Source organism: Xenopus laevis, chromosome 4S, assembly GCF_017654675.1.
Source record: "Xenopus laevis strain J_2021 chromosome 4S, Xenopus_laevis_v10.1, whole genome shotgun sequence".
Lineage (NCBI taxonomy): Eukaryota > Metazoa > Chordata > Amphibia > Anura > Pipidae > Xenopus > Xenopus laevis.
This window is the reverse complement of record NC_054378.1, coordinates 49,058,312-49,078,672: the sequence shown is the minus strand read 5'-3', so window position 1 is coordinate 49,078,672 and position 20,361 is coordinate 49,058,312. Positions and strand designations below refer to the sequence as shown.

Sequence of the window (20,361 nt, the reverse complement as noted above, 5' to 3'; positions counted from 1 at the left end):
TCTGCCATTTCTGGAGAAAAGCCTGTTGGCACTGTTAGAAATGAGAAAGTGAAAACAATTAATTCTGCAGAGATTATCTAATTTCATCAGGAGCTCTTCTTAGTCAGTGTGAGTGTGTTGTGTTACACAGTATATAACTGGCTCGATAAAGAACCAGAGTGACAATTTAAATGGGTCGATTTTTTCGGGTTTGCTTTTTCCCTGAAAACTCAGAAATCTTCGGGGTATTGCACGAAACACAGCGCACATCAAAAAAATCATCGAGACTTCTCCCATTGACTTATATGCAACCTCGAAAGGTCTGAGATGCCGGATTTTCTGATTCGGACTTTTAAATCCTCTGGGTATAATAAATTCTGAAAAATTCGTGATTTTTTAAAAGTCAGATTTTATACTAAAAAATCACAAACTTTTCGGAATTTTTGCATTCAGAGTTTAGTAAATAACCCCCACAGAGTAGAACTATCTCCCCAAAACTAAAGGGTTAAAATGCACAACATTAAATACTCTGCTGGTGAGATAGAAGTAGAGAGATAGAGAGTAGAAGCAATAGCAATAGAGTAGGGCAAACTCCAAATGCAAAAATCCGGAACAATTTGTGATTTTTTCAAATAACGGTGGACTTTTAAAAAATCACGAATTTTTCGGAATTTATTAAACCCAGAGGATGGAAAAGTCAGAATTAGAAAATCCGCATCTCAGACCTGTCGAGGTTGCATATAAGTCAATTGGAGAAGTCCCAATGATTTTTAATGTGTGCTGGGTTTCGTGCAATACTCCTACGTTTTCAGAGTTTTCTGGCAAAAAAGCATAAGAAATAATTTTCGGGAAAATGTAATAATAAATATGTGTGAAAAACCAGAGTGCATTTGATTGGGGTTTTTAGCAGAAAATGATGAGATAAAATCAGAGTTTGATAAATAACCCCCATAGACTTGCAACTAAACCGGTATGGAATGGGATGGAAGATTTATATTATGAGGGTAGACTGTCAAAGCTGTGGTTGTTTTCTCTGGAAAAAAAGATGCTTGTGAGGGGACATGATTACTCTTTTTACATTAGAGGGCATCACACAAAATATTTTTTTCCATAAAATGGATCACTGCACCAGGGGCCACCCCTTCAGACTAGAGGAACAGAACTTATAATTGCAGCAGTGTAGGTGGTTCTTCACAATGAGGACAGTGAGGTTGTGATGGCTGATTTTCTTAATTATTTTAAGAGTGACTTGGATGATTTCTTGATACTAAAATCTACAATTCATATAGATATTGGTAAATATAACTATAGTGTATGCGAGTGTATGGAGGGGTCAGTGTGAGTGTGTATGGACGCTGGGTTTCATTTGGAGGGGTTGGATTTCATGGACGTTGGACTTTTTTCAACTCAACTTAACTATGTAATTTAGACTAATGCAAATTAGGGGGGAAATGTATCTTTATTACATTGGCAACTGATGAAGGGTTTCCGTGGTAGAACATATCGTTTCAGTGAAAAAAAACTGTTAGGAATTGCCCAATATTTTCCTATATATCCATGATAAAACTCAAGAAATAAATTCAATATTTTAGGGATGCGGCCTTTTTAAGCAGGATTTGGATTCGGCCGAATCCTTCTGCCCGGCCGAACCGAATCCGAATCCTAATTTGCATATGCAAATTAGGGGCGGGAGGGAAATCTCGTGACTTTTTGTCACAAAACAAGGAAGTAAAAAATGTTTTCCCCTTCCCACCCCTAATTTACATATGCAAATTAGGGTTCGGTATTCGGCCGAATCTTTCACGAAGGATTCGGGGGTTCGTCCGAATCCAAAAAAGTGGATTCGGTGCATCCCTACAATATTTGCAATGGTTACAATGAATGCATATAACTATACATAAGTCAAGAACACAACCAACAAAAAACATCAAATATAAAAATAAAGTGAAACCTTCATAATAAAAAACAATGTTTTTCCATATTTGGGTAAAACTCTCTATGGAGCCAAGCCACTTATAACAAAAGCTCAGTACATTAACATATGCATATTTTGCAATGTTCTCAGCTTGACATGCTACAAAATCAGTCGCTCTTGAAAACTATGGCACACAGCATTTTGTGCTGCTAACAATATACTGTTACATTAATTGCTCTTAACGGTGTGTCAGACATGTGATGAATTCATTTGAGCTGTACAATACATTTCTTTTCTGCAAGGCTTATACATTTGAAATGCCAAGGACACAAGCATTTCACAGTACAAAAGAATTTTAGCTAATATTCTTAGGTGTAGTTCAAATAGCAAATCAACCAAACAGTTTTGTTGCCTCCGCCCCGAGTTTTACTTTATTTCTCTGCACAAAATAAAATGAATCATAGAATACAGACTGTATGGGAAACCGTAATTTTTGCAAAAATAAATGTCACAAAAATGACTCTATTATTGCTCAGAATTCATCATCTTGTAAATGCACTCCATCCTGGAACGTCAAGCCTCCTCATTAATATCACGTCGTTTGGTCGATCGGACATGTATTGCCGATCGTACAATTTTCAGAGGGAGACTGTCACCAGCTTTGGTCCGACATAAATTTCATACGATGCTGTCAGGGGCAGAACATCGGCTGATCTGTTCTTTTGTACTTTATTTGATCGGAATGGTTAGTGGCAGGTCGGAAGATGGGAAAGTCCGATCGTACGATGATTCGTACTATCGGATCTTTGCGTCTATGGCCAGCTTAAGAGGCATATTTTGAACATGAAAGGAAAGTCACATTCTCCTTTCTGCCATGCCAAGGATTCAGCAGTCCACATAGTCTTTGTTTAATGAGCTGCTCCTTATCTAAAAGATTAGAGGTTTGCTTATTAGCAGTGCTGTTTTGTCTTTACCTTGCACGGCAGGACAGGAAGTAGAATGTGACTTTACTTTCAATTTCAGATTTTGCCATGTTTAGTTCAAGAAATTACAAAAACTACACATATTTCCTAATTAACATAATAGGCAAAAAAGTATGTTCAAGAGATTTCATCTAGTTTAGCAATCCTTCATGATATACTATAAGCTCATACAACCTGCTAAGTACAATACTCCATACCATATCTCTCATTTGGCTGATCTTGCTCAGCCTCACCCCTTGTGTCTCATTCTCCCATTACTTTTTACACTGTAAGCAGGGCTTAGTTTTTCTATGTGATCTGTATGCTTGATTTATGTATCATTCTATTGTAAAGTGTGGCAGATTATATTCTCATAACCCATAATTCTAGAATAAACACTGTTTTATAAGAAAACATTTTGTTTTGTGTCCAAAAGACTGACTGCATCATGAGCATTTTTATCTTATGGTTGCAACATTGTGCTTACATAGGTTCATCTTCCAGATCTTTGACCTGGACTTCAGATTTGACATTTGACATTTTTCACCTCCAGTTTGGATACCTGATGGACACCTGATAAACATTTAATGGTGGGCAGGGTTCGGGTCGACCTCGCACCCCCTTGCGGGTCTGGGTTGAGCTCTTCTTCCTGCTCTCCCAACCTGCCATCTTGCACTGCTGGTCTAATGACTTCCTTTTTTTATAGACGTGCGTTTTATAGGCCCATCCCTTTTGTGACGTCATCATCCGGGAGGCGCAGGCCTATATATGTAAGACGGAAATCGGGCTCAGGCGGGTGGAGGAGGGTGGGTTAGCCTCCTTAATTTCAAAATGCTGATTGGTTGTTATGGTTTACTAGAACAGTTTGAAAATGAGCATCAGCTGAGAATGAAGGGTAGCTGAAAATGTAATAGATGCAATGAAAAAATCAGTAATGCATGGCAACAAATTAGATCTTTGTTTGCATTAAGATGAACAAAGACTCGGGGTCATTTACTGTATCCCAGATAGCAAATGCTCATCTCAAGGGGCATTCCACAGATTTCTCGTTTCTCATTTTCCTTAACCTGGGACATCTACCTTGTTATTGGTTTCTGTGAGTTACTAGACTTCAAGAAATGTTGCACTTCTCATTACATTACCCTCTTTGTCAGTCCCTTTCTGTAAGAAAGATAAGGGAATCCCTCTGCCTGGAAAATCTCCTGTATGCCAATAACGTGTTATTAGAGCTGATGTGTTTTCTTTTTTCCTGTCTTCCCATCTTCTGTTCACAGAACTTTCATTCTATCAGCACATATCTTTTAAACAAGGATGGAGAGCAGAAGCCAAGCAAAGCAAGCACTAAAAGCCATTAGATGCAAAGTAAACAAATGAGACATTAGAATTGGAAGGACACTTCCAAGAAAGTTTTAGGAAAACCATTTCTGATTTACACATGTCCCATATAGTAGGTTTATCTCCTTGTTAGGAGCTGTTCTGCAGTGTGGGCGGTGAAGGCCACCATCTCATCTGAAAAGAGCAGACAAAGTCATATTTAACAATTAGGCTGTCCAAACACAAGTGATTGTGGCTATAATTACCATGGTAACAGTTCAGATCTGCTTTTAATTGTTTTTATTGCATATTACTGTATCCACTTTGATTACAACATATTGTCCCCTGTCTTTGCCAATATGCAAGCACAGTGTGCTTTCTCTTCAGATTCTTCTTGATTATTTTTGCTTTTATGGTACAAGCTTTCAGTGTCGGACTGGGATGCCAGCAGGGTAGGGCCAAGGTATTTTGGCACCCTAGGCAATGGCTTCAATCAGTGCCCCCCCAACCCGGTCCTGCATTACCATTTCCCACCTTTCCATTCATACGCCCCCTGTACCTGTGCCAGCAGCCATCATGTTGCAGCATGTATCTGTGCCAGCACCTATCATATTGCCCCCATTTGTACCTGTGCCAACGGCTGTCAGTCCCTGTGTACCTGTGCCAGTATAAGCCCAAACATCCATCATATTGTTACCCCGAATATGTACCTATGCCAGCGGCAGCCAAAAAAATCCTTCATATTGCCCCTAATTTATACCTGTGCCAACAAGAGCCAAAATTCCATCATATAGTCCCAAACATCTGTGTACCTGTGCCAGTAGAAGCCAATCCCTCATATTGCACCAATCTGTACCTGTGCCAGCAGCAGCCAAAAAATTCACAATATTGCCCCCAAATATGAACTTGTGCCAGCAGGAGCCAAAAATCCATCACATTGCCCATAATCATCTGTTTACCTGTGCAAGCAGCAGACAAGATATTGCCCACAAATATGTACCTGTGCAGCTGCCAAGAGGGAGGTGGGGAATGCTTTTTCCTACAGTATGAATCACGGGCAAGAAGGGGTTGGAAAAGTGGTTTATAAAATTGAAAAACTATTAAAGGCCAAGCAAACCAGGGTTTAAAAAAATTCCCTTTAAAAGTGCGCCCCCCACATAATTGCGCCCTAGGCGGGCGCCTACTCTGCCTGCCCCTAGTTCCGGCCCTGGATGCCACCAGAAAACCTTAGGCTGAGGGCCCATATTCCAAACTATTGGAATCTCACTCAACCTCTTTATTCTCCTAGTCTCTTTTCTCTACATACTATACTCTATTCTTCCATTATTAAACCTTTTTACTTTATAGAGATATGACCATGAAATAGGCCAAATGGTTAGAAGCAAGAGGCCCATTCACACTTGGGCCCACCGGGAGTTTTCCTGGTATCCTGGTGGACCAGTCCGACACTGCAAGCTTTAATGTTAAAATCTAATTTTTATGTTAGGGTTTATTATTGTATGTTTTACATTGTTTAAATTGTCCTCTAAAAATACTTTTAGACACATGTATACGACTTGCATACAAGAACTCTGTAGTTAAAAATAAAAGTGCAAAGAGACAATGGATCTTTTCTAAGTGCAGTATTTAGTTATATTTAGTTATAGTTCAATGTATCCCAGCATACAAAGTTACAATCACAGGATAAAAAAAATAGTAATCGCATATAAGTTTCTTATCTGTCTGTATGTTTCGCACTCTGTCCCACTCCGTGTGTGTTTAGTGCTCAGAACCAGTCCCGTGCCAGCAATCAGTCCCTCTATGGTCTCGATTTTGAGCTCTCTCAGTTCACACTCGTTCTTAGAGTAGTTTCAGGCATACGGACTCCTCACTCTTATCCAATGAGTTTCGCTGGCTCAGATCTGATTTCTCAAGGACTTCTTGTCTCATACATCACTTCCGCTTCCTTCTTATTCTCGTCATCATTAACTCTTTCCATCTTAAAATGTATTTTACTTTATCAATGTTAAACCTCTTAACCCTATAATAAATTAGTTAAAACCCATTAGGTAGAATAATACATTTCATATAACCTTAAGTGCTGCAGCCACTGGTTATGGAGAGTTGGGGAAAGTTTGTATTAAAGGACATGTAAACCCTATAAACCCTTACTATGTTTTTAGGTTGGGCACATATTTACTACACAAAATGCATCATTGTCTCTGTATTGGGTCAGGTAGTATCTGTATCCCCTCCGTTAGCCTGCACTGTAGTGTTTTCCTGAATGCAAGATCTGCTTCAACCAGGCGGCCATTTTCTATCAGCTACATCATCATTTATATTTGTATATCCAGCCACGCCTGATGATCTTGCTGATTAGTTTTTTTTGGTAATGTAACTTTATTAGCAAGTATATGTAAACCTACTCACTCCTACATGTAATCCCACTCATTCATATGTATAATCCCACTTACTCATGCATAATCCCACTCATACTCATAAATATGCATAATCATACTCATAATCCCACTCACTCATTTGCATAATCCCACTTGTACTCACAATCTCACTCACTCATATGCATAATCCCACTCATACCTGTAATCCCACTCACTCATAAATGAATGAGTGGGATTATAAATATGAGTGGGATTATGCCTGTGAGTGAGTGGGATTATGCATGAGTGAGTGGGATTACATGTATGAGTTGTATTATGCATATGAGTGAGCAGTATTATGCATATGAGCGAGCAGGATTATGTATGAATGAGCAGGATTATGATGGATTGTACATTAATGATTGGGATTATGCACAAGTGAGTGGGATTATGATGGATTATACATTAGTGAGTGGGATTATGCATGAGTGAGTGAGAGTGAGTGGGATTATGCATGAGTGAGTAGGATTATGCACAAGTGAGCAGGATTATGCATGAGTGAGTGGGATTATGCACAATTGAGTGTGATTATGCATGAGTGAGTGGGATTATGCACAAATTAGCAGGATTAGGCACGATTGAGTGGGATTATGCACAAGTAAACAGGATTATGCATGAGTGAGCGGGATTATGCATGAGTGAGTGGGATTATGCATGAGTGAGCGGGATTATGCACGAGTGATCAGGATTATGCATGAGTGAGTGGTATTATGCCTGAATGAGTGGGATTATGCACAAGTGAGTGGGATTATGCATGAGTGAGTGGGATCATACATCCTTACTGTTAACCTTTTAACAAAGGTTTTGATCATTTATGACAATCCCTAAACAGCTCAGACCACAATGAGCATGTGCAGTAGTCTTGTCTTGCAACAAAGTTACAAGATGACAGCCCCCTGTGGCCAAATTTGAAAGCATAAATCATTTGTTTGAATAGGCTTTGTGGTGCAGTAAATTCATGCTTATGTTTAGTATACAAAATACAGCATTTCTAGCCTTATTCTATTTTAGATTTTCCTTGACCTTTATATATTCTGAGAACCTTGTTTTCAATTTCCTAATTGTTCTCCCTACATATTGCAAACCACACACACACATTGTTTCAAATAGATTACAAATATGATGTTACAATTCATTCTTCCCTTAATCTCAAATTCCTGTTTAGTTACATTAGATTGAAATTTTGTTTTTTTCCCCCCTAGATATCCACATGTAATGCATGATTTCTTGTCACATTTTGTACATCCCACTAGGTATCTCATTTTTCTATAGTCCTTTCTGTGGATTTTGTTCTTTTTTCATTATGTCACTAGGTGCAATCATATTTTTAATTGTTCTCGCTTTTCTATAAAGATTTCCGGTCTCTCTCCTATCATGTCTCCTATTACTGGATCAGTTCTGAGTATGTGCCTGTGTTTTTTCAGTATTTGCTCTATTTTTCTTTGCTAAACTGTGTGATAAATCTCATTTTCCCATTCATAGCAACTTTCCACTCTTTATATTTCAACATATTTTCCCTTGGAATTTCTTTTATGGTATGTATGCCAGATCGAATTCATTTCTAAGGTGCCCTTTCTCCAGTAATTTCTGTATTACAACATCTGCTTCCTCCTTGAAATCCTTATCACTTTAACAGTTCCTCCGTACCCTTCTTAACTCACCATATGGTATATTTACCAACCACCTTTTTTTATGATGTGATGTTGTGTGTAAATACCTGTTAGAATCCACTTCTTTTCTATTATTTCTCACCATTATTTCATTAGTTCTAGAGATATAAAATCTCACATCCAAATAATTAATGAGTTTTTTTATCATAATTCATAGTAAAATTTAAATTCCAATCATTTTGATTAATCTCCCTTACAAATTCCTTTATTCTATCCACAGAGCCCTGCCAGATGAATATCAAATCATCGATGTATCTTTTATACACTTTGATATTTTCTTTAAACCAATTAGATTTATATAATACCTGTTCCTCCCATTGCCCCATAAATAAATTTACTAACGATAAAGCAAATGGTGAACCCATTGCTGTTCCCCCACTTTAAAATAATTGACTTAGTATAAATTCAATAGCCTCCGTGATAAATTCTATTTGTCCTACTGGTAGTATACCTTCTTTTTCCAAAAAAACATGTCACTGCTTCCACTCCCTTTACCTGTGGTATTTTAGTGTATAATGCTGTCACATCACGTTACCCACCACCAATCATCCTGCCATTGTATTTCCTCTATAATCTGTAGAATATGCAATGTATCCTGCAAATATGATGGAAGTTCTTTTACTAGTGGTTGCAAGAAAATATCCACATATTTCGAAAGGGGACTGGTAAGGGAGTCTATTCCCGATATTATCGGTCTCCCCATGAGATTCCATATATCTTTATGGATCTTGGGTAGGTGGTACAGGATTGGGATCTTAGGGCTCCCTTGTACCAAAAATTCCCATTCTTTTTTATTGATATACCCTTGATCCTTTGATTTTACTAGTAATCCTTTCAATTCCTCCACAAATTTTATTGTAGGATCCCCTCTCAGCACTTCATATATTTCTCCATCACCTACTAGCCTTTCAGTTTCCTTTATGTATTTGGTTGTATCTATAATACACACTCCCCCTCCCTTATCGGCCTGCCTTATAACTACTTCTTTCCTTTCCTGCAAGTTCTTCAATGCTTTATTTTCTTCTGAAGTTATATTATTGTTACCCCTATTATTTTTTATTTTGGATATATCCTCCTGTACTAATGCGTGAAACACTTTTATATATTCCCCTTGTGCATAAGTCGAATAAAATTGGGACGGATTTCGCATATCACTGTGTATAGGTTGATTCTTCATTCATCTGGCTCTGTTTGGCAGTGCAACTATTTTTTATGAAAACAAAACTTGCCTCCAAGCCTGGAATTCAAAGAAAAGCACTTGCTTTGAGGCCACCGGGAGCAACGTCTAAGGGGTTGGAGAGCAACATGTTGCTCATGAGCTACTGGTTGGGGATCACTGCTATATACAGGTATATAACGGGAACGCGTTTCTTTAATCCCCAGAAATCCAGAGCTTTGAAGTTTCACTATGAGTATCCATTTGTTATCTTTTCTAGGTACACTTCTTGTTCATCTAACAGCCATAGATGCTGATGATAAGAACACCAAGAATGCCCAGACAAGGTACAAAATTATACGCCAGAACCCTAAACTACCAAAGTATTTCTTATTTCACTTTGAGGAACATACTGGGCATTTGACTTTGCAAGATGCCAGCTTAAAGGCAAGTATTGTCAAGAAATACAAGCTGGAAATCACTTGGGGGAGATCCTGAAGGTAAGCTGTAACTTCTTCATCACATATACAAAGCAAATAACAATTACAAGTCAGTTTTATGGGTGTGATTCCTAAACAACATCAACCAATAGCAGTCTATAAATAACAGTAGCAAAGTGAGGCATCTTTACACTTGCAGACGTTTTCTGTTTTTTTTTTTTTTTTTTTTTTTTACTAAAGGGACTATTTAATAATAAATAATACAAATAAAAAAAATAAACACAGATAATAAAATATAAAAAAATTAGCCCTTCGGTCTATGGGACACATTTACTAAAGGGCGAAGTGACTAACGATGGTGATGATTCGCCAACGCGACATCAGTTCGTTACTTCAACGATTTACTAACAGGCACAGGTGTAACTTCACTAGCAAAGGAGATGCTAGCGTTGCTTCACACTCTAACGGCAGGAGAATTTTCTCTCTGACGAACGGAAGTAACTCCGCAAATTCACTAAGATGCAGATTTTACTGAACGTTATCTCTTTCACCAGACTTGCCTTCGCCAGCTCAGACTAGGTGAAGTGCAATGGAATGCATAAGACTTCCTCAATTTTTAGTGGAAACTTTTTCTAAGTCCCAAAAAACGCTGGCGTCTTTTCCTTCTTTCAGAGCAATAGCCTGCAAAAGTCCTTAAAAAGGTTTTTTGGGTAACCGGGTTCCCCCATATATTTTCTAACATATGGAACATAAACTATACAGTGGGCTCATGTGTAGGGCATTATAACAACTATATTTTCTTTATTAAGGTAAGGTTAATGTAATGTATTTGCTGCAACATATATGTCCATTAAACTTTATAATTTCCTGCCTTATGCAAATTAGCCTGAGCGAAGACCTCTAACGAAATTGTGCTAGGCATAATTGAATGCTAGCGCATCTTCTCTTGATTGCAGGCGTAACGATAGCAAAAATTCGCCAGCGTTCGGCTCCCTGGATGCAACTTCGTATTTTTGTAAATTAGCATTTGCACATTTGCTCGCCGTAGAGCATTCACGCATGCGCACGCTGTGCCAGCGTTTGTACAAGTGTACTCTGGTGGGACATGGAATTTGGGGTATCCGAAGGGGGCCACCGGTGACTGCCAGGAGGGCTCTTGTTGTCTCAATCCTGGTGGGCTACCGATGCTCCAGTCCCTCCCTGTATAGATTGGTGTAGGAAGGGACAGTTTTTGCCCTCATGGAGGTCTCTTGTTTTTGTAAAAAGTATTTATCAAATAGAAAAAATGTATGTTTTAATAAAAATTGTATAGCTTCATGTATAAAGCTCTGTACTGGAGGTTCATAGTTACTATAACGGTTAAATTGATACTGAAACTAAAAATATTCTTTTCAAAATATTAAACTACATTTAAAGTGACCTGTAGGTCACGTTCCTAAACCTGACTGTTTTGCAAACCTGACATGGGGGTAAGAAAGGTAATGTAAAATCATCAATCAAATACTTTTATGGCAACATTATAAATAGCATTCAAAGATAATGTTATGATGTATATAAACAATTATTTTCTGGTGTCAGTATCTCTTTAAGATGGAATGATATTGGTATTGAAGATTGTATCACATTTTCTAATTGGACCATTGTTAATTGTGGAGTACTGCAGGGCTCTGTCCTTGGTCCTTTGCTTTTTAACTTGTTTATTTTATGACCTGGAGGTGGGCATTGAAAGTACCATTTCTATTTTTTTTGATGATACAAATTTGTGCAGAACTATAAGTTCCATGCAGGATGCTGCCACTTTGTAAAGGGATTTAACTACATTGGAAACCTGGGCAGCAAACTGGAAAATGAGGCTCAATGTTGTTAAATGCAGGTTATGCACTTTGGCAAAAATAATATAAATGCAAGTTATAAACTAAATGGCAATGTGTTGGGGGTTTTCTTAATTGAGAAGGATCTGGAGGTTTTGTACATAACAAGTTGTCTAATTCTGGGCAGTGTCATTCTTTGGCTACTAAAGCAAATAAAGTTCTGTCTTGCATAAAAAAGGGCATCAACTCAAGGGATGAAAACATAATTATGCCTCTTTATAGGTCCCTGGTAAGGCCTCATCTGGAGTATGCAGTGCAGTTTTGGACTCCAGTCCCTAAGAGGGATATAAATGAGCTGGAGAGAGTGCAGAGAAGTGCAACTAAACTGGTTAGGGGGATGGAAGATTTAAATTATGAGGGTACACTGTCAAGGTTGTGTCACTCAGACAGATAGAAGGGAATCTTTTTGTTTCCAAAATGGATTACCACACGAGAGGCCATCCCTTTAGACTAGAGGAAAATAACTTTCATTTGAAGCAACATAGGTGGTTCTTCACAGTGAGGTTGTGGAATGCCTTGCTAAATGATGATGAGATGGCTGATTCTGTTAATGCCTTTAAGAGGGGCTTGGGATGATTTCTTGGACAAGCATAATATCCAAGGCTATAGTAATACTAAAATCTACAGTTAGTATAGATATTGGTAAATATATAGTTTATGTTAGAATATGGAGGAGTCAGTGTGAGTGTGTGTGTGTATGTATGGATGTTGGGTTTCATTTGGAAGGATGGAACTTAATAGACTTTGGTCTTTTTTCAACACAACTTAACTATGTAACCATTTAATTTAATATTTTCTTAGTCTGTGGTTTGCCGTGTTTAAGCACCAATAGCTTATAAACATATCCTTCCTAATTTGGTTCATAGTGAGATTAATAGACTATCTTAATGCTCCAGTATATTATAGTATTCAAATGGTCTCAAATTAAAAGCTGCTGTGTTCTTTCCTTTGCTTTAAAACTACATGTGGGAAACTGTGACCCATGATTGGTGTTCCTGGAAACTTCTCTCCAACAACAAGCTGATGTTTGAGTGGTGATTGACTGCAGCCCAGGCACGCAGCATTGTCTGAAAGAGGATGAAATTAGATCTGTGCTTTTCTCTGAATTAATCATTAGCACATGGATACTATTACAGAGGGAATTATTAGAAACACAATAAAAGCAATACAACCTATAAGACATTTAAAGATCAAATAATGGAGATCTTCTAAAAAGCATTTGTTATTAATCAAGGCACTTGACTTACTTTCACACTCAATGAGCTGCAACACAAGTGGATGAGATCTAATGAGCCAATGAAATATAGAGTGGGATATAGAGGTAAACATAAAAGTGTTTCTTTGGGGTGCCTACTAGCTAAAGCATAGCATTCCACCTGCCTGTTTTATTTCCAGGGGAAGGGAGTTTGTTCAATGCATGTGAAGAACTGTGCAAACTTGCAGCAATTAGGTCTCTATTTGTGCGGAAGTGCAATGTTTCGGGCCACACCTCTTTATCAACCATGATAAAGGGGTTTGGCCCAGAAACGTTGCACTTACGCATAAATAATTAAAGCAAGGGTTTCCCTGCAAGCAAAAGCCGGTATCTTTGTTCTATTGGATATTTAGGAGGTTGCCAAATCCTCCATTACTGAGCACCAGGCTACAATCCTTGGGGGTTGTTGAGGGTGTGCATCTGCTCTAAACCTGTTCCAATGCCTCCACCCAGGGTCAGGATAGACTGGGCTGGAGGGGGTATCCCCACTTATCCACACAAATAATTAAAGCAAGGAGCAACTCTACATGATATTTCAGATGGTATCCCCACTCAGGCCTGGACTGGCAATCTGTGCACTCTGGCAAATGCCAGAGGGGCTGCTATAAGGTGCCATAGAAAGTCAGTATTTAGTGGGCTGGTGGGGGCTGTTTGGACCTCTGTTTGGGCCTATTTTAATTCTCAATCCTGACCTGTCCCCACTTATGTGACAGTTTCTTCAGAGTCCTGAGAAGGACTCCCTTTGGCTTTCCATGCCCTGAGAAGAGAACACTTTTCTCTTCTGAGCCCTGACAAGAGCCCCCTTTCTTTTCTAGACCATGTTTTCCTGCCAATTGGGTTCCCCATTGGCTCTGGTACCTTGCAGCACCAACTTTCTCTTGTTTCTCCTGCTTCTCTCTCAGCACGTCTTGTGCGGGCCTTCCTTCCTGTCAGCTTCCATGGGTGGAAACTACTTCCCCTACTTCAGAGCTGTCAACCCCCCCACCATCACTCGAAATTTTTCTCTGTGGACTTTAACGGGTAGTAAGCACTCACAGTAAGCCAATAGCCTACTGGGATGTCAACACTGCCAAACAGCTACATTTAAACATATGCTGACTGGTTGATTAAAATACTTACATGTTTGTGTTCAGCTAAAACTAGTCATAAAAAAACATTGATTTTTTTTTGTTCTAAATGCCAGATTTTATCCCCCACAATAAATTACAGCTGTACATTTACAAAATTTGTCTGGCATAATTTTCAATGTTCAGTGATTTTGTGGATTAGCTATAATCTAGACTAGGAGCACAAAAAAGACATACAATACATCTTGTGTAACTTGATTTTAGGATATGCAGCATTTTCCAGAACATTGATCAGGACCAAATTAATAGATTTCTTCTGTGAATGACATGGGCATGTTCTGAAGTATTATGATAATAGAATTCTACCAGTTCTTTAGAAAATGAATGACATTTAAATGAGCATGAACAAGGCAAGATTGCATAGCTCTGACTATGGCTAATGACTGCTTACTTACTGTACCTTTAGCAAAATTCCTGTGTTTACCTTGGAAGGTAACCCAATGAAAACTCCATGTGACAATATGGGCAATTTTATAAAAAAAAAAGGCTCAGTTCAGAGCATAGATCCCCAATGGCTCCCTAATCAAATCATGGCTTCCTTCAGGGTTGATCTTTGGATTTACTCCAGCCTAGGCATTTCAATTTGCTTTGGAACATTAAAGATCTATCCAAATAAATAACGTAACCACAGGTTCCTGTTCTTTGCCGCTTTAATTTGAGAACATCTTGTTAAAGAAATAAATACAAGACGTAAGAGGCAGCTTACTAAACCGAGCACACATAAATGTCATTGCTTCTATTGATTTTCAGTAGATTGAACTTGTGATGTGAAGACCGTCTTCATATTTTATTTGTATAGCGAGTGGGCTAATAATCCGTTGTAAACTACTTATCAAGATAGATTGTGCCCATGACTTATAAATCATTATCCCCTTTCCCAGTCTCTGTGATAAACTTAATACATTCTGCTGGTTATGACATTTACGTGCTACAGTCATAATACTGCATTCAGTTAACCCCTGTACACATTTCTGGGTCCATTCTTTGGGTCCCTGCTTCCACATATTTTCTTCATTTCTTTTTTTTAGATGTTTTTTGACATATTTTAAGAGAATTCAAATTAAAGCCAAGTTATACAGGGAATCGGTATGGATGAGTGATAGCTCAATGCACAGTAAAGCTCTTCCTTGTCGAATAACTGTGCATTTAACTGAAAATAGCACAGGAAATACACATTTAATTTTTTTCTAAGTAGAAACATTATTTCAAATGTTCTTATATAACTATTATTTTCTACAAGCTGCCTGTCATGCCATGACATGATTTAAGAGAACAAAATGCCCTCTCAACACTACCTTCAGAGTAAGGCCCATGAGTTCCCTTATGTAAATATGGCACTGGTCTTCCAAACTCTCAGTACTGAGCTGGAGGCTTGGAATGGTTCTAGCTGGATTTCAGTCAGATTCCAAAACTCTGCAGGAGGATCTCTGCTGTCTCTCTTACAGCATGGACACACTGGCAGGAGTGTAACTACAGAGGAAGCAGACCCTGCGGCTGCAGGATGTCCAGGAGATATAGGGGGCCCCATGAGGCCCTAATTAATGAGCAACTTCAATATATATGGGTAAAACAGCATAACTTCTTGATATGTTGAGGGCCCTAAATGTACTTTGCTGTGGGGCCCAGTCAACATCAAATTACACCACTGCACACTGGCCTTGCACAGAAATCTCCAACAAACGTTTTCCTACTCTTTAAACTCTGGCTAGAGAATTTCTTTTCTCCCACTTCCTGTTAGAATTGATACAATAGTTGCTAATGTTCCACAGATGCTGCTGAGAAATGTATCAACTAAATGTATCAACTAAAGTAGCAAATGGTAACAGTTGAGATTCGGCTCCTGGATCAATGAGCCGCCAGATTGAAAAGCTTGAACATTAAACATTAAACTTAATTTTTGGGAAAACAGCAAAAAATAAAACATGGAATGTAATTGAAAAAAATCTTTGTTTAGGGTGAACAATCAAAAAACAACTCAACTGACAAAGTGTTTGGAAGTTGAACAACCCTTTAATAGAAAGCACATGGATAAAATTGAAATGCTGATAATTTCCCACGCGCCAGAACAAAAACACAAAAGCTTAAACTGCAGGAACTTGGAGTCATTCGATGCTAATGCACAGCTATTAGCTAAAAAATACAAGTCACAGAAGAATGAAGAAGTTAAATGTTCATGTGATTTTGAAATACACAATATGGGTGTGCTTGTGAGGCTAAGCATATACTACTGTATGTCTGACAACTAATCCAGGTATGGAGATGAAAAGGGTAATTTTATGTTTGAACCATCCGATATCTCCATGAAACATCCCATTTTTATTATCTATTATCCACACTGTGTAGAAGATGGTGATCACAAGAAGGACTAGACACCTTTCCCCTAATTTTTTATCTTTATTATACATTCAGATCAGAGCTTATAACTGGATGAATGTTTAATACATTTTAGGACTCATTAATGAATGTAGGTATTAAATTGCATGAGGGCAGTTGCCAAAGGCAGGGCCGGGCCACGCCGGCCAGGCGCCCCAGGCAACCCAGCCAGCCGTGGCGCCCCTTCCACCGTGCGTGCTGGAAGTACCTGCGCATGTGCGCTGACTGACCGCCACCCCCTTCTGGTAAGCTCTCCTCCTGTACGCGCACGCATGCACAGGCGCACAAACAGTACGCAGGACTGAAGAGGAGCGCACTCAGCCACTAGGGGTAGGAAGCGAAGAAAGGTACGTGCCTGGCGCCCTCCAAGCTTTGTGCCCTAGGCACGTGCCTACTCTGCCTACCCCTAGTTCCGGCCCTGGCCAAAGGAAATGTTAGACTGTGCACAGTACATTTTCGTTTATATCCAAGTATGGGACCTGGGGGTTTTCGTATAAGGGGTCTTTCTGTTTTTTGGATCTCCATACTTTACTCTACTAAAATAGCTTTAAAACATTAACTAAAACCGGTAGGATTGTTTTACTTCTAGTAAGGATTTATTACTGTATATCTCAGTTGGGATCATGTACAAGGTATTGTTTAGAATGCTGAATTATTTGATTTAAATTAAATTGAGGAATTAATTAGAGGAACTCAAACAAGCTTCTTGCAAATGGTGCCCTGTCTAGAACAGAACCTAGTGCTCCAGCACATGTTGTTCTCTCTCTACATTTATGCAATATAAAAGCAATATCCTTGTTACTTATATAGTTACAGCATCAGGAATTATTTCAAGAAATGGCTGTCCATCCAAGAGCATTCTGGGAAGATCCAGCTTCTTTATTCTTTGGACAGAGAAGTCCTTGAAGACACATACACTGTGCAGGGTATGGTGCAGGAAAAAGGTATGTCTTTATCTTAAAGGGATCTGTCATGGGAAAACATGTTTTTTTCAAAACACATCAGTTAATAGAGCTGCTCCAGCAGAATTCTGTGCTGAAAGCTATTTCTCAAAAGAGCAACCCCAAGTCATATGACTTGTGCTCTGATAAACTTCAGTCACTCATTTCTGCTGCACGGCAAGTTGGAGTAATATCACCCCCCAGCAGCCTAAAGCTGGCCATAGATGCAAAGATCCGATCGTACGAATCATCGTACGATCGGACTTTCCCATCTCCCGACCCGCCACTAACCATTCAGATCAAAGTCTTACCAGTCAGATTAGTTAAAGAACAGATCAGCAATGTTCTGCCCCTGACAGCAATCGTACGATATCTATGTCCAACCAAAGCTAGTGACAGTCTCCCACTGAAAATCGTACGATCGGCAATACACGCAGAGATATTATCGGCAGCCGACAGAAATTTTCTAACCTGTCCGATCGACCAAACGACCGATCTCCGCCGGACGAAAAATGTCGGGACTCTCCACACACGTTCCGAAAATCGTACGAATCCTCGATTCGTACGATCAGATCTTTGCGTCTATGGCCAGCTTAACAACAGAATAATGGGAAGGTAACCAGATAACAGCTCGCTAACACAAGATAACAGCTGCCTGGTAGAACTAAGAACAGCACTCAGTAGTAAAAAGCCACTTCGACTCCTTCTGTTACATTGAGTAGGAGAAGCAACAGCCTGCCAGAAAGCAGTTCTATCCTGGGATGGAATTGTTGTAATATCCAACCCCTGAGTAACTTCAACTTTGTGACTGATGCTTGAACATTACCCTGAAGAATTTGTTGATATTGGGTTGAATTCATCCGACCCTCGACTTTAACAAGGACCCCAGTCCCAGAACTGGCCACACAGCAGGTCTTTGGAGATGATCTTTGGTTTGTCTGTAACCATTCTCACAATCCTCCGCATATGCCGCTCCTGTATTTTTCTTGGCCTGCCAGACCTGGGTTTTACAGCAACTGTGCCTGTGGCCTTCCATTTCCTGATTACATTCCTTACAGTTGAAACGGGCCACCTTACTGTAAATACTGTACCTTTTCTCATGATTGGACACACCTGCCTATAAAGTTCAAGGCTTAATGAGCTAATCCAACCAATTTGGTGTTACCAGTAATCAGTTTTGAGCAGTTACATGCTGTAACAAATCCTCACCCTGGTGGTCTAGTGGTGGTGCGGCGGGGACGCCCGCCGCGCCGTCCAGCTCCTTCCATACCGGCTTCCTAGTGTTCGCTGCACGCGGACTTCCGTATTTTATAGGCGCATGCGCGCTGGCGTGATTATGTCAGCACGCAATGGCGCGAAATTCAAATAGTATTTAAAGGGACATTTTTTCTTTAGTGATTGCCCGTGACAGGTTTTGTTCCTCGTGCCTTATACCTTGTGCTGAAAAGCTTCTAGTCTGTTTGATTTCTGTGTTTGACCCTGCCTGGCTGTTTGACTACTCTGATCTCTGGAAACTGACCCTTGCCTGAAACCGACCTCGATTCTGATAACCCACCTGATTGATGTTCTGGTTTGACCTCTGCCTGTTATTTGACTCCAATTCTGCCACATCCCATCTGATTGATTACCCGGTTTTGACCTTTGCCTGCCTGACGATTCTAGCTATCTGCCTGCCTCGACCCGGCCAGTCTGACCATGAATCTGTCTTATCCTGTTGTACCGCGACCTTCGGCCTAACTGACTTTAACAACTGTCGTGCCCCTTTGCATGCCAGAACTCCTCGCCTTGCTCCTCTCGAAAAGTCCAGCTGAGGGCTCCTCCCGAAGCCAAAGGCGGTCACACTACTGGTGAAGCCGAGACGAGACCAAGGAACTAGTTCTGGTTTAGGGTGCCGACCGTGACACATGCATTCAAATTAGCAAAATTACAAGGGCACCCAAATTTTTGCACAGCCAGTTTTTCACGTGTGATTTAATTTCATACAACTGAATACTGCTTCACTAAAAATCTTTGTTCAGAAAACATCCCAGATGTTCCTGGAGAATGAAAGACATACCACTGTTATCTTTTTTGTTGGAAGTCGAGTAAATTATTATTAAGACGAGAGGGGTTCCCAAACTTTTTCATATGACTGTATATCCCTCTGCCCCCCCCTAAACACCAGTTCCCATGTATTCACTATACTATATTGTATCATGATAAAGGTACACATCAAAAAGAAATTGTTGAAGGTAATGTCCAAATCACATTAGCACAAAAACTTAAAAAAGACTTGCTATTTTGTTGTTGCTTATGCATATATAAAATTTGTTATATTAAATGTGGTATTTGATTGAGATATATTGTGTTAAAAACAAGAATATGGCAGTACATTAAACTCTTTTAAATACAGAAGGAATGTGCTTAAAAATGTGTCTTGGATTTCTCCAAAACCCGTACTAGTCTTATCTATCTGTTCCACTTCCTGCAGCCTCCTTTTCCAGGCTGTGCAGGGGAGCCAGTGGCACTCAGCACCTTTACTGTAGGATAGAAACCAACCAGCAGCTGGATGGACCTGATATGGAACTGAACCCTGTATCTGAAAAGCAAATTGTTTAGTCTGTACCACACCCCTTCTAAACCACACCCATGTTATCTCAAGTACTTTTAAGACCATGTCCATGTTAATGGTTGTAACACACCAAAAAAAACAACAAATGGTTGGTGTTCACTGCAGCGATATCACTCATCTCATATGTGTAAAATATACCATAAACATACCCTCCCCTACATCCTCTCCTGTGGAAAACACAACATATGATTAAACACCTTAGGGACCTCTAACATCAATTTCCAAATGCTAACAAACCCAACGTATGGCACACACAGGAAGCATAGGGCAGGTAGAGTATGGCACACACAAGGAGCATATGGCAGGCAGAGTATGGCACATATAGGGAGC

At 39.5% G+C, this 20,361-nt stretch overlaps 1 pseudogene; it reads left to right on the top strand.

The window, feature by feature from the left end:
- LOC108704064 overlaps window positions 1-20,361 on the top strand; it is a 48,620-nt pseudogene that overhangs the window by 13,038 nt on the left and 15,221 nt on the right.